The 18,692-nt window shown below is 34.5% G+C and overlaps 1 protein-coding gene across 2 annotated transcripts in view; it reads right to left on the reverse strand.

Annotated features, from left to right (window-relative positions):
- Positions 1-4,195: 4,195 nt before the first annotated feature.
- The window catches only part of LOC131029574 (PHAF1 protein At3g51130), a 98,214-nt gene continuing 83,717 nt past the window's right edge, over positions 4,196-18,692 (reverse strand). For both annotated transcript variants that reach the window (XM_057960084.2, XM_057960083.2), the window contains one exon: positions 4,196-4,756. The gene's annotated coding sequence lies outside the window, so the exon portion shown is untranslated. The remainder of the gene's footprint in view (positions 4,757-18,692) is intronic.

An 18,692-nucleotide genomic window follows, 5' to 3' on the forward strand; every position in this document is an offset into this window, starting at 1 on the left:
TATATTTTTGAAATTAAGAATTAAAATTGCATCCAAAAAGAGTACTCTTGTACTTAAATTCGTTTTAAATTATACTTAAATTGAGCCCAAAAAATTGCATAAACCTAAATAATTCTATTGTGGCAATTGTGTACCAACTTGCATGGTATAATACTAGGGGACACGCTACCAAAATTATGTTGCATCGTAAATACTAAGGGGCAATCTAATATCAACATACATGAAATAATAATAGGACAACTTGAAAAGAGAGTATAACTACATCATTAATTGAGAGTGTTGGCCAGAAATTTACACTTCAAATTTATTAACCTAAGGTACAAAGCTCGAAAGGATATTTTATTGGTTGAAAAGACTTCGTTCTTCCCAAGAAGCAATCTTTTGGGAAAAAAGTTGATAGAATGAGAACACAATTTTTTTTATTTCAATCGAAAAAAGGTAAAAATTTAGACTTAAAATATATATATATATATAAACAATTGGTCAAAAAAGTTTGTTTTTTAAAAGGAAAACATAAAAAATTGTAAAAAAGGGGAAAAAAAGATAAGATTTGAATTTAAAATGTGTGTGTGTGTGTGTGTGTGTGTATTAAATTGTTGAATTTTTTTTTCAGAAAAAGGGAAACATTAAAAATTGTAAAAAAGAGAAAAAAAAAAATCTATTTATTTTAGAATAATTAATTATTTTAGTCAGTTACTTTTTTAGTGGTTCTATTAATGATCATATATAGGGTTGTATATTCGTAATTAATCATCTCATTATTCTATGTCATTCAATTATTTTTCATGGTATAAGAGGGGGTCGATATTCTTATTTGAAATTTTTTCCAGAAATTTTTTAAATTATTTTTTAATGAAAAAACATCTTGTTTGGACAAACCAGGGTTTCTGAAGATTAGTTTTTCCTTCACGCGTCATGCTGGACTTCATTCGTGGATTTTTCGCAGGGTTTTTTTGTTGATTTTGTGTTTTTATAAATTTGCGACGTGATTTTTATCACACAGATTTTCTTCTTCGATTTATCTTTTCCTGGGGGATTTTCTACAATTCCTGGGCACGTTTTTCTCTGCTAACCACGCACGATTTTCGCATTTCTCTAGCATGAATTTTTGACACGATTTTTCGATGGTTTTGCCAACATTTTTTTGGTGCTGTTTTTTTCCCACAATTTTCCGGTGGTAGCGAGATTTTCTAAAGCCCGCATTTTTTTTTCGACTTCGGTTACGTATTTTTCTGCAAGCTACAATTTGTGCGCCGCCCAAGGTTTTTCAGGCTCGCAATTATATTTTTTACATTTTTTTAAAAAAATAGACTTTTTTTGGCCCTAGGGTCTTCTATGCCTAGGGTTTTCCTGTACCTATGGCTAGGTTTTCTCAGCACCCACGGAAGGTTTTTTTGGTATCATGGGTTTTTTATAATTTTGTCCCTAAAAAAATTATTCATGGGTTATTAATAATTTTTAGTCCCTATAAAAAATAATTATTTCCTGGTTTTTGATAATATCCTTAAAAAAATATTGTGGGTTTTGTTAATTTTTTCTAAAAAAATTATCTTTCTCGATTTTATGATTTCACAAAAAATCATGGGAGGGTTTTGCTTGAATTTTTTCTCAAAAATCAAGGTTTTGTTGCGTGATGTATGTTGTTTTGTTGCACGACGTTTTATGGTTTTCACGATTTTTTCCTCAGAAATTGTTAGGTTTTCACGATTTTTTTTTCAAAAATTGTTTGCATCACGATTTTTTCCTCAAAAATTGTTTGCAAAGTTTATAATTTTTTCCTTAAAAATTATCATTTGTAATCCGCGATGTTCATGTGGGATTTTGGTTATCTGGGTTTTACTATTTTTTTCCACAAAAACGATGACTTGTAACCTCAAATTTTTTGGTTTTTGGATTTTCTCCTCAAAAATTGTTAATTCTCTTTTGGAGGGTTCTTGTTTTCAAGGTTTGATGGTTTTTTCCTCAAAAATTGTGCTTTGTTTCACTCAAGTTTGGGTCGCACCTGGAGTTGTCAAGGCGAACATCTGCAACTGTGGTATCTTGCAGTTTGTTTTGGAGTTGCTCGAGCAAACAATGCTCAATACTCTTCTACAAGAATTTTTGCGATTTTTATCAAAATCGTGTTTGTTGCTCTTTAAAAAGGGTTTGACAATTTTTCCTCAAAATCATGGTTTCAAGCTCAATAATTCGCATGTGACAACTCTATAGTTAGTGTGTAAAGCTTACATCAATCATCTTGAATTAGCTATTCTTGGTCATTAACACTTTGCAGATCCTGGGAGAGTCTTCGCAATAGCACTGTTCTTGTGTTTATGATCAAAAGCCCTACAGTGTCTTTTGTCGGGTACTTAGTTGATACAATGACCATTAAAGGAGGAAATTAGAATAATTAATTATTTTAATCAGTTACCTTTTTAGTGGTTCTATTAATGATCATTTAGTTCGTCGTTTAGCTTTTTAGTTTGTCATCTTAATTATCGATTTATTTAGTTTTTTAGTTCGTTTAGTGTTTTAAGTGCAACTATTGCTTCTTTTATAAGAACACATAGTTTTCTTTTTAGTATTTAGCGTTTTAAGCTTTTTAAAACTTTAGTTCAACAGTTCATTCTTTTTAAAACACCATCTTATAATTCCTTTTTATACGGTTGTATATTCATAATTAATCATCTGATTATTCGATATCATTCAATTATTTTTCATATAAATATAGAAAGTAAATAAAATAGAGTTTTACCCATGAATTGTCTACACTAGAGAGTTGATCTCATGAATCGTATAAATAATTTTTTTATTAAAATAGCAAAATGCAACTTAACATTTAAGCTTTGCTAGAAAATGATTTCATGGTAAGTTCTATATGAAGTTGATAAAGTTATTATTAAAACAATTAAAAATTTCATCGAATGATATGTTATTAAATCTCTAGACATTTTACATAACAGGTTGGGTCAAATCGATATGAATTAAGCATTTTAAAATATTCAAGATACAAAACCAAGTCGCATTCAAAAGCTTTGCTATTAGAACAAACCTCCAAATTTTGTCAAGTATTGACTTATATAAAATAGAAGTATTGACTCATATAAAATAGAAGTAGAAGCTAGACACAAAACCAATGATAGATATGGATAATATCAAAATAAGCAATACAAAATCACAATGACAGAGATTTTGATGTCACAAAGATTGGATATATTGGTGCAATACTGGGTTACATGTAAACATTAGGGTGATGTTATTACGAAGCCAAGGGAATTTGTATTGCAGATTGAGACAAGGATAATATAATATGAAGACAACGATGACTGACACATAACATTACCTCTTTGCTTCTAATAATGAATCTAGGTAAACAAACTTAGTATTGTCAAATTCATAAGCAGAGCAATGATATGACAGCCTAAATTAGCATTAGATTCAAGCCATTTAGCTAGAGATACGGGTTATTTCTTTCTAGATAACTAATTTAAAAGGCTACTACTCTAGAAAAAGATAGACCATCAATTGTTGTTTGGACCAAATAACCAACCAATCTTCACAATAACAATTTAGTTGTGCAAAAATTCAAGAATGATGAGGACATCCAATGTAGATGAGAAATAGATACAAATTTATACTATATGTGAAAGGCATTGATGGTATTATTAAAATCCTAGCACCTGAATATAGATAAAATTAAACCATGATAAAGTGAACACAAAATATGAAGTATGAACAACAAGCTGAAACATAACAGTAAAATAATCTCTTTGGACGGAAGCCCCACCAAAATAAAATAGACTTTAACATTTTTTATCTTGTTAATTTTATTCAAAGATCTTTGTGATGTGCACATTGAAAATTTTATTAAACAATTATTCATCAATTTGTATGCAGTGGTTGAATTTTATGTTTATTTATATGGTGTGAAGTTATAGAATGTATTTGCAACTTCTGACTCAAAAGTGTTGCCTCTCGACTCCTTGGAAGTGTGCAATTGCTTGCACCTTCTATGCACTTACTGGTGAGCCCCTGTTTGTAGTTGTGCCCTAAAAAGTGTCCTGTGACTCCGTTATTCATAGCAAAAAATCGCCTGTGGAACCGAATAGCAAAAAATCGCCTGTGGAACAGAATAGCAAAATATCGGGTGTTATCACACTTTTTTGGAGTTTTTTTTCCTTCTGTGGTATGTATATATAACATGATAAGTATGACATGATGAAGACAGCAGTTGTTGAATTCTATTATGGAACATCCAATTTGCATGAATACATCTATTTTTCAGTTATTTGCATAACTGCAGGAATGATGAAAGAAATCAGGTATCCTTTTTGGTCATCTGAGGCAAGCAATTCCAGATGCCTAGAGCCTAAAAAGCTGTTACAATCTTATACAGGCCATTTTGAAATCCTTATATACAGTAGAGAAGCACGCAACACAAACCACCTCTTTATTATCGAACAGAGTGATTTGATTTTAGAGGGCAGCAAGCTTGGCATACCCCATACTAATGATGTATACATCTCATCTATATAATATGCCACAGAAGTGTTGCATAAAAGATTAATTACTGTACATAAATTATATCCACACAACACCCCGTACATTATATTTCACATCAACAGTATTCAGTCATATTCCTAATCCTTCACATCATATACAGCATCAATAGCATTAGAATACACTGTATAAAGAGGTATCCAGATTCAACCATGTTCACCAAATCAGTAGAATCAAGACGATAGATCTGAACAACAATCCAGTGTCCATCAATCACCTGCAAATTGATACATATGAAAAAAAATCAAGAAATTAGAACTGAATCATTGATATAACTCAAAAAGCAGCTGACTTGTTAGGTAGAAAACTGAAAAAAATTCAAAACCCACCTATGGTATGATTAATATATCATAAAATTCCATAAGCACATTTGATATTATCTCAAATATGTCTCTGATATTTCGGGAAATCTTGGGCGTCTCTTTTGTGGTTACTATTTACTTAATTTTCAACATAAAGATGTAAAATGAATCCTCGTGAAGTAACGATACCAGAAGACCCCTTTCAAGATTTAGATTCCGTTGACTGAAATTATTTGACATTTCACTCTAATAATTAACTCCTGCAATTCGCCTATAGATGCATTTGCTAATGAATAACATAAGAGCATTGCCATATAGTACATTAAAAAAAGAAAAAAAAATTAAACAACATTTTCTGGAAAAAAAGATGAGCTCTGCACATCGGCACCCACACCTCAGCGACCATCATTCACACCAGGGCATGAGCTGCAACGTGGTTGGCAGGCCTCCATCCGGCAGGGAAGCATCTTCACAAAACCACCCGTGGCAATTGGTACAGGGAAGAAGAGCTGCTAGGGCAGAGAAGAGGGAGGCTAGGGTTTCTTTGGAACGGTCAAGTATGTGGGTGATCCCCATCACCTCTCGAATCCCTGGCTGTGCCACCAATGCAAATAGCATACCACTGGGTTTTCGAGCAAATACTTATGGTCCTGGACATCCCCTTCGAAAGCCACAGCACTCTTCCCACCCACATACCTATAGAGCAGAGGGTTATAGAAGACCCGCTATGGATGGAGGAAGGGCAATGCCATATCATGGCCCCAAATTAGTCAATTCAATGCCGGTTTCGAAGCTGGGGAACTCGCTCCATCATGAAAGCAAGAATGTGACAAGGAGCGAGGGTGCCCTAGCAGTGATAAACCCCGACCCGGATTGCATCAAAATTTTGAACCCCAAGGAAGCCATGGAATTAAGTAAATATTGCAGAGGGCACGAGCTCTTTGCAAAATGGAGAGGGAATAATCAACCTCTCGCCGAAATAGTTGAATGGTGGAAAACAACATTCCACAGCCAGGTAAGTATTACTACCCTAGCAAATAATTTTCTGTACATTGAATGCTACAATAAATCTCTGAAAGCCAAGCTATTGCATGAAGAATATGTTTTTACAAAGGTGCAAATTTCAATTTCATTGAATGGCAACCTAAATTCGATGCTAATAGATATGAATTCAAAACAGTATCAAAATGGGTAGAAATTCACAATGTTCCTGTTGAATTAATGCATGCTAAAATTCTTATAGAAATTGGGGATAAATTGGGCAAATTCATAGCCGTAGAGAAAAACTGGTCGGATAAATCTGACATAAAACTGCTAATAGAAGTAAATAAGGGCATGGAAAACCTAAAAAACATAACTCTAGAAACAATAGATGGTATTTACACCCTAAAACCGGTATGGTATATTGGCCCGATAGCTGAAGATTTAGCATTCTGCAAAAGGTCGAACCCTAATCTACAGAAGCCTCAGGAAAAAGCAAGTGATAACCATAGAGCTCCAAAAGACATAATAAATATTCAATTTAATAATGACAGAGGCGGCTTTATTATAAACACTGGTCAGCAAGAGAATGTTAATATCCCAACCCCTCCTCCTTCCCCGGTCTTGAGTAACAGTCCAGACAGAGCCGATAACAACAAAGAAACTCATGTTTATGATAATGAGGATCGAATCCAAGTAGAACTGAACAATGTTATAGAAAACTTAATGGGGAAACAAGTTGAAGAATATGTCGAGGAGGTACTCATTGATACTTCGACAAATAGGGCAAATAATGTCAACATCTCCAATACAAAACATGTTCAGACCCCCCTCAAAACCCCCTCACTAAACACCAACCCAACTGAGGTGGCTCAAGAGGAAAACATCACAGTCTCTCCCACTTTGGAGGAATCCCCTGTTGTGGAAGGATTGAATGTTAATGAGGAAAGAGAATTCATTATCAATGAACTAATCAATATGCAGGAAAAGGACAACAACATATTATTAGATAATAGCTCAATCAACCCACAAAACAGAGGTATCCTCCAGATGGGAGGTGAGAAATTAACTACTGACTGTGGCAAATCCGAGAGGCAGGCCAAAATCACAACCCTGTTGGGGCAAGGAAAATCTCTCCTCCCCCTCGTAGAGAAATAAACATACTTACATGGAATTTTAGGGGTTTGGGGGCCCCTAACAAACAAAGATTGATTAAGCGAAGCATACTAAAATCTACTATGGACCTAGTTATGATACAAGAAACAAAATTGGGCAAGACTGATACAAACAATTTTAGCAGAAAATTCGCCCAATGGCAAATGGAAATGGTGGAGTCTATAGGGGCATCGGGTGGACTGGGTATAATGTGGAGAAAAAATGCAGTTGCATTCACATGTTATACCAAGATGCAAAATTGGATGGCTGGCAAAGTAAGAGCCCTTGGAACAAAAAGAAATTCAAAAACATCTTCGAGGAGAAGTCAAGAATTGAGAAAGAGTTGGAGACAATAAATACTGTTGTGATGCAAAACGGGATGACCTCTGAAACATACGAGGCTGAAAAAATGCTTTTATGTGAATATGAAGGCATTTTGGCCAAAGAAGAGATATACTGGAAACAGAAATCTCGAGAGACATGGTTAGAAGATGGAGATAGAAACACTAAATTTTTTCACAACAGTGTCAAAATGAAAAGGGCAGCAAATAAGATTACTCAAATCACCAATGATAGTGATCAGATCATTACGGATCAAGATCTGATTGCAAAAGATGCAACCAAGTACTTTGAAAATATTCTCAACAACTGGGAGCACTCGGACCTCCCTAACAATAGAATCTTATTAAATAACATACCCAAACTGATAACAGAGGGTGAAAATCAAATGTTAAACTCCGAAATCACCCATGAAGAAGTCAAAACAGCTTTGGCACAATTTCAAGGAGATAAAGCCTCCGGATCGGATGTCTTCCCTGCTGGTTTTTTTCAGAAATGCTAGCACATCTTAGGGGATGAGGTTACTAATGCCTTGGAATCTGCCCAATAAGCAAGGAAGTTCCTAAAAGAGATCAATAATACCTTTTTGGCCTTAATTCCAAAGAAGGAGAATCTCTCAAAGTGGGAAGAATTCAGGCCCATTTCTCTATGCAACATGACTTATAAACTACTAGCTAAAGTCATGGCCAATAGACTAAAAAACTTACTACTGCCATAATATCAGAAGAACAAACTGCCTTTGTACCCAATAGATGAATTTTGGATGGGATTATTATCGTCCAGGAAGCCATCCACTCCTGTCAGTTCCAAGGGCAACCTAATATGCTAATAAAAATAGATATCAAAAGGGCTTATGACAAAGTGGATTGGTATTTCCTTTGTAGCTGCATAAAGGCCTTTGGCTTTAACAAACAATGGGTTAATTGGGTTTACTTATGCATATCAAACCCTAGGTTTTCTATCTTACTAAATGGGAAACCGAAAGGCTTCTTTGAAGTATCTAGGGGACTCAGAGAGGGAGATCCCTTATCCCCATTCTTATTTATAATTATGTCTAGAGCCTTAGGAAGAAGCCTGGATGCATCACAGAGGGCTGGCAGACTAGCAGGGATTCAGATCACCGGAGGGGTAGATCCATGTACTCATCAACAGTTTGTTGATGACACAATGGTTCTGGGGAAAGGGCAGTTGAAGGAAGCTAAGGAAATCAAGAAAATATTACAATCTTATGAGCTGGCTTCCGAAGAGATGGTAAACAAAGAGAAATCAGAGATATTTCTTTTCAATATGGAGGCCCAGGAGAATACAGAATAGCTTTGTGTCTAGGGTACAAAATAGGTCATCTACCATTCTCGTATTTAGAGATGCCTCTGGACAAAGGTATCAGAACCAACAAACTCTGGGATCCCCTAATTGAAAGAGTGAGGAAGAAGCTGTCATCTTGGAAAGCCTTATGGCTGACAAGGGTAGGAAGATTAACCCTCATAAAAACAGTCTTAGCAACAATGCCTATCTATCTTCTATCATGTATACCACTTCCAAAAGGGGCCTATAAGAAATTAACTCAAACAATCAGAGATTTTTATTGGAATGGTGCAGAGGATAAGCACAAAATGAAACTGATATCATGGGACAAGATATGTCGAGAAAATAGGGATGGAGGCACATGAATAAGAAAATTACTATGGCAAAATAAGGCTTTAGGGGCAAAACTGGCATGGAGAATGTACACATCCTCAGAAGCCAAAAGGGCAAGAATCCTTAGGAGCAAATAGATATCACAAAATCAGAGAGAGGCGGTATTTAGGGAAACAAACCCACCCAAGGGATCTAGAATTTGGAATTTTATAAAAGAAAGTCGATTGCTCATATCGAACCATCTATCCTAGGATATTCGTGATGGTAAATCCGCCTTGTTCTGGGAAGATTCCTGGAGGGTTACCCCTCGATAGACAGTCTGATGAATACGACCGGTATAAAGGACCAAATGAAATCTTTACGGGGTAATCATGTAAGAGATTATACAACAATGGCACCAGAATCGACAATGGGATGGAAATGGAAAACCATGCTCCCATTCTTGGCGGATAACAAAGACCAAGAATTGTTGCAAATTCTTGAATGCAAAATAATAATATTTAGACCTGGGCCAGATGAGCTTATATGGTCGAGATCAAAGGATGGACAATACAACTGTAAAGATGGTTTCGGAACCATATATGATGAAGCAAACAATGTCAAGGATTACATCCCTAATACACTATGCTGGGACAAATTTTGTCTCCCAAAAGTTGGCTTCTTTGCCTGGGCAGCATTTCAAGGGAAGGTCCTAACTGCTGAGCAATTTAAACTTAGAGGCTACGAAGGACCCTCAATCTATTTCTTATGCAAAAAAGACGAGGAGACAAATGACCATATATTCAAAACCTGCAACTACACACAGAAATGCTGGTATTGGCTGATGGCACAACTAGATTGGTCAGGTGCCCTTATCCCTTCCCTAAAGGAATGGCTCAAAAGTTGGCCGATTATCAAAAGGAATAGCATCTTCCACAATTTATGGATATGCAACCCAACAATAGTAATCTGGGAGGTTTGGAAGGAGAGGAATAGGAGAATTTTTCAAGAAACAGAAATGAAGGTAGAGAATCTTATAGCAAAAATAGAAGCCTCCATCACAAAAATCTCCAATAATAGGAATGTGACCATCCCCCAACATGATAAGACATTTACAGACTGGGATAACTGCATCAGAAGGCAATGGAAGGGGATTAAAATCCCTCCGTTCACTGGGAAGGGTGGCATAGACAAGACCGAAGTAAGGAAAGCATGCAAATGGGTGCCCCCGAAGGTTGGATGGTGCAAACTCAACTTTGATGGAGCATCCAGAGGTAATCCAAGGGAGGCAGGGGCAGGCTGTATAATTCACTCAGATGAAGGGTCTGTATTGGATCTAGATCCAGATATCTAGGTCATTGCACTAACAATAAGGCAAAACTGTTGAGCCTAATAGAGGGTTTAAACCTATGTAAACAATTAAAAATATCCAAATTGGAAATATAAGGGGACTCTGCCATTATAGTTAATGCAATGAGGACCAGGACAATGCCAAACTGGGAACTCAGAAGTTTATTGGACATAGCCCTATCTCTAATGGAGAGCTTCTCAAATTACACGCTCAATCACATATATAGGGAGGCTAATACATTGGCAGATAATCTAGCCAATTTAGGGGCAGATGGAACAAACAAAACCACATCATTAACATATAGGCAATCAAAAAAGGATACTTATAGGTAGGCAGGGGTTTAGATATAATCTTGAACAGAACATCCACACACATATTGGAAGGTATACATATGTATATGCACAGATAGCGGTATATATGTACGTATATATTTATACTTATATGTGCATACGTGCATATATATGGTATCAGATACATATATAGATGCGCGTATACATATATAACTATATATATAGATACATACTCACACATATACAGATATATGCATATATAACCATATATATACCTATCAATAATAATCTTAGAGCAAAGCTCATCATAACCCCTCCTTTGGCTCTTAATAGATTTCTCAATATAATAGATGCATACGATCATTTGTATACACAAAGTATGTTTGTATGCCTATATGGTTATATACATACATATATGTGCATATATATATAAACATATAAATATGTATATCTATATATGCATACATTTATATATGTATATACACACACCAACATATACACATTTAAAATATATATATTTACATAGAGATATATATATATATATATATATATATATATATATATATATATCTGTATATATATATATAGAGAGAGAGAGAGAGACTGAAATATGTATATATACATATAGATATATACGCAGACATATATATATAGATCTATATAATATATAGATATGCGTAGACATCATCATATGTCAAGACCTTATCATTTAGGTACGGTTCGAACACTTAGCAAGCATTCACTGGAGATGCTAGGGTGTAAGGCAAACAGAGAATAAGGGAAAAACAATCAACAGCCCTATAGTCGCTATGACAAGATAGTATAGGGATGGAAATCTCTCAGATTTGACAGAGATATATATGCATATACTCAAATCTATGTATACATACATATATATGCATATATATATAGATATATAAATATATATATATATATATATATATATATATATATATATATATATATATATATATACATACATGGACATAAATATAATTAAGCATATATATATTTACACAGAAATATATATATATACACACAGAAACTGATACATATATATATATAGACATATATATATACATCATATGTTAGATATCATCATAAAGGCATTGCTCGACTGCTTGAGCAATCATACATTGGAGAGGCTAGGGAGTAAGGCTAACCGACAATCATGGAAAAGTAATCAACACTCCTATAGTCGTTACATCAGGGCAATATGGGGATGAAAATATGACAGAGTTATCAAAAGATAATCATAATATTTGCCAGGTGAAGGGGAAATTATCATGAGAAAAGCTTGGCATAACCAGGGTTACAACTCGATTTACCGATAATACCGGTTAACAAAATCAGTATATCTAAGTAGAGGCACCCACCATTTATCTCTGTAAAAGATGGACTCTGGTATTTGTCTTTGCCCTGAGAAGCGTGAAATGTCCTTTCTCAGAGAGATCTCTAGCAAACGTTGGTCAGTTATTCTGAGATCGGAAGATGATTTGGTCATACATGCGACCAAAAGGATTCTGGGAAATGAGATTATATACTCGGAACATAGGAAACGAGTCAATAGCAGTATCCCAACGGGATTTGCAGCAATACTACTCAAAATGGGAGAAGATAAAGCAGTCACAGTCTCACTATGCAGGCTAATGTTCAAAAAAGAATATCTGGTTAACGTGGAAATGGCTATTAAATGTGTGGATGACAAGCTATATATACCTTATCCGGAAGATTACACCAAAGTTGCGGAAGCCATAGACAAGGAAGAGGCTCTCAATATAGAGTTTAAGAGGCCTATTCTCAACAGCAAAGATCAGAAACTATGCCGACAAAGGCAAACAGAGATAACAAGGAGCATTGCATTCCTCAAACAATGGCTTGGTGTGGTAGAAGAGCCAAAAGGTGAATGGTGGGTAAGTTATATGGTAGAGGGTTGGACCCCGTTCCAGGCTGATAATCCCAGTGATATGGAGGCTGAGGAAACATAGGCCTCTAGCATGGAAGTCGTAGATGATAAGGAGGAATAATAAGTTTTCATAACATAGTTTTGTTTGCAGTTACTAATATAACTAGTCTAATACACAGGGATGTAGGATCTACAGTTAGTACAAGGCACATATCAAACTGTTTATGAAAACACTTTGATATAAGGATGGCTTAGAAATGTATGACTCTGTTATAGCATAGATAGCGAAGGGTAGGATACTTACTTGATGACATTTTCAAAACATATAGATATACTAAATAAGTGAATCTTAGAATCCGGATGTTTCTTTGAGTCGGGCATATACTAAAATGCAGTAACAGGAAGTACTTTAGCAACTCTTGCATATTGGTTTAATTCAGCATTTACATTTAGACAACTATAAGACCAGAATATCATGGTAAGATCATGAATTACAGGATAGATGGGTTGTATTATTATCAGTCTCTTGTTGACCAGTGTTTATATTATTATTGTAGCCTGGGTAATCTTTCATAGTATAGCCAGCAATTTTTGATGCTGACTTAATATGAAAGAAGCCTAGACTATAATAACAACAGTGGAAAGTATGCAGAGATAATACTAGTTCTTCTTTTTGTACTAACACTTAATGAAGTGGTTTGCAGCAGGATTGTCTTGAAAATCTGTTTTGCAAGAAAAGCAGAAGGCAGAAAATATGGCAAAAACGGCAAATGTGAACAACGAAGTCTGGTAGAAGCAAGTTAACTCATTGGAAATTATAGAGACTACCTATGAAGGGCTTTTTGAACAGCCAGAATGAAGAATTTGTAAAAGATTATATGTAACTGAATAAATGATATTAGATATTGGCTGGACCTATGGTCCCGAGCAAGGCCGGAGGTTTTCTCCTCTCCGCTCTTTCCTACCGGCGCCCGCACTGAGCAGAGATTGTAATTTTATTTATTAATAAAATATGGCTTAGGCCTTTTACCGAGCAAAACAAAAAAAAGATAAGAGCATTGCCATTATGATTTCCAAATTCCACTTGACTAAAGTCCCTAATTGGACTAGGACCATATCCAATGCTAGCTTATTAAAAATCACATACATTCATCAGCATATTATAAGCAAGTGATTTTGTCCAATAAGAAAAAAGTCCACAACAAGAAGTTTCTTTCAATTACATAATTTGACAAATTAAACCACAATCAGGGAGGTTCTTCCCTCTAATATAAGACCTATTTAAATTTTATACCAAAGTGATAAGCAATCAGTATATCCCTTCACAAGCACACCAACAATTATAATGGTTGTTGCTACTGTTGACGTAAAAGCCTATCTCAGAAGGTTTCCCATTTGAATTCCAACAATATAAAATACAATAGATCTATTTCTGCTCTTTCCTTGTCTTAACTGACTACCGTGCTATGGAGTCAACTGAAATTTCAATTGTCTAACTGCTGAAATTGGGATGATCTGCTGTGAAAACAGTGAGATTGAACTTCATGCAAAGAAATAAACAGTTGTTGTTTATCAAATTGACAGCTTAAATTTTAATTTTTCAATGGTAAGAATGTATTGAGCCCAAAATAAATACTGTTGCATCAACAACTGGTGTCACTGTCATTAATAGGTAACAATCAATGAGAATTATTACTCACTTTCTACCCTCAAGTTGTATGTGATGGAGAGTAATTACAATAATTAAGAAAAACATGGTTAAAAATGAAAAGGATTGCCCACAAAAATGTACAGCTCTAAAAGTCAAATTGCTTTGGGGCTTGTGCTCATAGACTGTAAATAATTTTTTCTTAGCTTTCTAACATCTAAGTTTTACAGAGTTATGATGTCAATTTCAATGTAAACCCCTAGCTTATGCAGTCATCTTTAAATTATTCAAATGAAATTTGTGCTTCTTATTAATTGTTGAAGAGGCATCACAAACAAAGTTTGCATGGATTGATCCCAGCAGTTTCTAGGGATATCAATCCAGATTCTTGTTTGACATGGTAACTTATTGGCTTTCAAAGAATTGTTTCTGAATGCTTGAGAAATAGACAAAGTGTAATGCTACCAAGTCAAGCTTATAATGTGAAGGGTTCTCATGAAATGTTTTGGATAATAAAATTAGCTTCTTGCGAAACCTAGGCATTATTTTCTTGGTGGAAGAGGCACGAAGGCAATGTTTCTTATGAGTAATGATGTAGCTTGCAATCAACATAATAAGCTAACAAACAAGAAACTGAAGAAAGATGGATAGGAGACATAATAAGCTAACAAACAAGCAACTGAAGAAAGATCGATAGGAGATCCAAAAGCCAAGAAAAGGGTTAAACCATCCAAAAGAACTAAAAAATAGTTAGATATTCCCCATGCATTAGTGTCATTGATAAAGAATTTTTCAGCAAAAAATGAAAGGTTGCATGTCTTGCCTTCTTGTTTAAGCATTGAGATTTGGATGGAAAAAGAGGAGCAAATGTTATCATTTATAGTTGATTCTTCTCTGTGAGTTAGTATAATTGACAAAAAAAATTCAAACAAAAATTGGAAAAGGTTGCCTGGCTTGTCTTCATGTTTAAGCATTGAGATTTGGATGTGGTTCAATTGGGTTTGATTCCAGAGATCTTTCATTACCATTGTCCTTGTTTATTCACTGGATGTTTTTGACATTCAAAATCATATTATAGAAGAAATTATTCTACTTCAAGTTTGTGGTAAATACCAAACTAAATGGTCTTCCTCAGAATTCAAACTGGAATTGAGAATATATTAGAAGATATGATACACGTCAGTGAGCTTGCAATTCAAGGACCAGATCCACCTTTCTAAAAAATTTGGTGATATTTAAAAATGTTGGGAAGATTTTAATTTATGAACAAATAAAATGTACAAATCTTGGTAAAATCCAACGGGGGATGCATTATACCAACTGGCGATACCCTTCATGTATAATAATAAAAACAGTTTATAGAATCACAACCACAAATGTTGAACCAATTTTTTCAATTCTAAAATAGTAACTAACTAAACATCAATAAATTACTAATATTTTGAGCAAAATTCTGTCATATCCCCTACAAACCTCGCTAATTCTCTTGAATGACCCCTAGCCCCAATGTAATTTGGACTAGGGCTGGAATTTTGGATTTTACTATGTGGACCTAGGTGGGTGTGTTGGTTGTGAACCTTGATGCTAATATTGTTGAATATAATTATTATGCTAATCATGTTATTTGTAAATTTAATGCATTTATTTTCTTTAGACTAACCCGGACTAATGAATGGGTTGGTGGACTTGTGTGAGGTTTGTCATTGGTTGCAAGTGCCCAAAGTACAAGGTGAGGTGGATTATGTGGTTCCATTGGTGAGAGATAGGTGGATCATAGTGCCATCCTTTGTGCCAAAATATTTCATTAACCTTTGCCCAAACTTGGATTCTTACAATCCAGTCGGATTGAACTTGTGATATTTAATAATTCTTTAATGGATGAGCAAGTCTGCGAGACTTGTTTTTGAGCTACTACTAAACCCTAGGACCCTAGACATTTATTCAATCGCCATTGTGTATTCATGTGTAATTATGTCTCTAAGAGATTTATAATTTTATAGTAACTTAATTTAATTCCGATCAACTGCACGCATTGAATAATTATGACAATATAATCATCAAAAATACTTATTGGATACATACATACATATGTATGTAATGTATGTATGTATGTATGTATGTATGTACATATATATATATACACACACACACATATATATACATATATATACACACATATATATATACATATACATAGAGATATATATACATATATACACACACACACACATATATATACACACATATATATATACATATACATAGAGATATATATACATATATATACACATACATATATATATATATATAATAAATAAAAAATAAAAAATAAATTAAATATATAAAATTGTATATGGCTAAATAAATAAACTATATGTATAAATGAAATTATTTGAATACCTATATAAATTATAAATAAATAAAACTGTCCATTTAATATGTGTGTGTGTGTGTGTGCGTACGTGAAACAAAGAAGACCTAGTGAAAGGGGCCACTAGATAAAGAAATAAATAAAAATAAACTAAACCGAAATGTCAAGCCACCGAATGCATAAAGTGAAGGAAAATAAAAACAATGAGAAGGAAGAAACGTGAAAGAAAACAAGAGAGGCAATTGGAAGAGTTGACTTGTAGGGACACCAATATGAGGCCGCCTACTCTTTCCCATGGCTGGGGACAACTTGCAATTAATGGTAATGGCCTCGAGTGTAATGTCCCCTTTTTGAAATGGGATTTAATAATAAATAATAAAAACTTAAAATATAAGAAAAAAATAAAAATAAAAATAAAAAAATAATTAATATAATTAAAATTTAATTAAGTTTAATGAATGGTCAAAAGATATGAATTGAAGAGTTGTGACTCCCTCAAACATGAGATATAAAAGAGAGATCATTTCATTTGAGGAGAACATCCAAGGATCATTCATCCAACAACAGTCAAGGAAGAAAAAATGGAGCACATGAATCAAGGAAGGATTAATAGAAAGGAATGGATAGAAATTAAGGAAGTGATTATTTCAAGGGGCGAAAATTATGCAAGGTTGTAGTCTTTTAAAGGGTGGTAATTGTGAAAGGTTGCGACCCTTGCAAAGGGTAGACATTATGAAGAGGTGTGACTTCTTCCTCACAACAAAAGATACAAAGGGAAGAAAGTTTCATTTTAAGACATGTAAGAAAGATCAATTTGGAAAATAAGTTATTATTATCAAAAAGAGGCAATGGAGGGTGATGACTCAATTCTTATGAAAGGCGGTGACCCTTTTACCACTAAGCATAAAAGATAAATCATCACTCACGATTCCATCTAAACAAATCCTTCATTCATCCATCAATCATCAATCCCTCAAGAAATCAATCAAACAATCATTGAATCCACATCAATCATAACTTCATTTTCGGATCAAGAAAACAAACAATTCAGCAATCAAGCATCACTCAATCAAATCAACATTCATTCCATAATCATCCACCAATTTCTCAAACTAGCATCATCATCAATCATCTAATCAACGATCACTTAATCATCACTCACCAATACCTCAAATCATCAAATCAAAGGAATTCACTCATTCAATCAATCAATCATCGAAGACATCAATTTGGAATTATAAATAGAAAGCAGCAATATATATATATATATATATATCATAAAATTAAGTTATTGCATCCATTTGAGAATAGATCTATTAATCCATCAAGAGGTATTTTGTTAGCAATGATATAGAAAATTCCTTTAGCAATATATTTTGAATTTCTTAGTGTATTGTAAATAGGAAGGATAGCCACCATCCTGAGTTCATGAGAAAAAAACACGCCACCCCAAGATGAATGTTATGCTTCTGGGTGGGGGGGCATTGAGTGCCCTTAGACCTGAGGTCCCATCAAGTACACCACTTCGATATGGTTGGAGCCATACTCGTGGGCCAGGCGGTGTTGAATACCCTTGGGTTTGAACAAGGAGGACAATCTACAAGGTGGACTGAGGGATGGAGGGGATCTTACTCCTGCCATACTTGTGGATGAGGGGTTGTTAATTGCCCCTAGGCTTGAGAGTCTCGTCAAGTACGCCACCCTGAGATGAATGGAATTGCCATGCTCGTGGGCCAATGGGGCATTGAGTGCCCCTAGGCTTGAGAAGCTTATCAAGTATGCCACACCAAGATGGATGAATGGGAGCTTCGCCCATGCTCTCGCAATACAAAAACAATTGTCCTTGAGATTGTGGTTTGCAAGATATTCCTAATAAATTCCTAATACGATTGACTATCAAAATATACTTGCTCAAAATGATAATAATGTGGAATTAGATATTAATGATTGATTTATGGAATTCAATGATATTATGGATTTTTAATATTTATTGTACTGATATAAGTTTCTAGTGATTAATGATGTGTGCAGGTCCTAAACCAGAAATAATTCCAGTAAGAGACTTTAGAGTTGGCAATTTTATGACAAGTTTATGTTACTGAGGATAATGCATTTATGATCTTCAGTTGGATTTGTTGTTTCAGGGCTAAATTCAGGTAAATCCCAAAAGGGGACGTTGCATTAAGCATGGTG

This window comes from Cryptomeria japonica, chromosome 3, assembly GCF_030272615.1.
Source record: "Cryptomeria japonica chromosome 3, Sugi_1.0, whole genome shotgun sequence".
Lineage (NCBI taxonomy): Eukaryota > Viridiplantae > Streptophyta > Pinopsida > Cupressales > Cupressaceae > Cryptomeria > Cryptomeria japonica.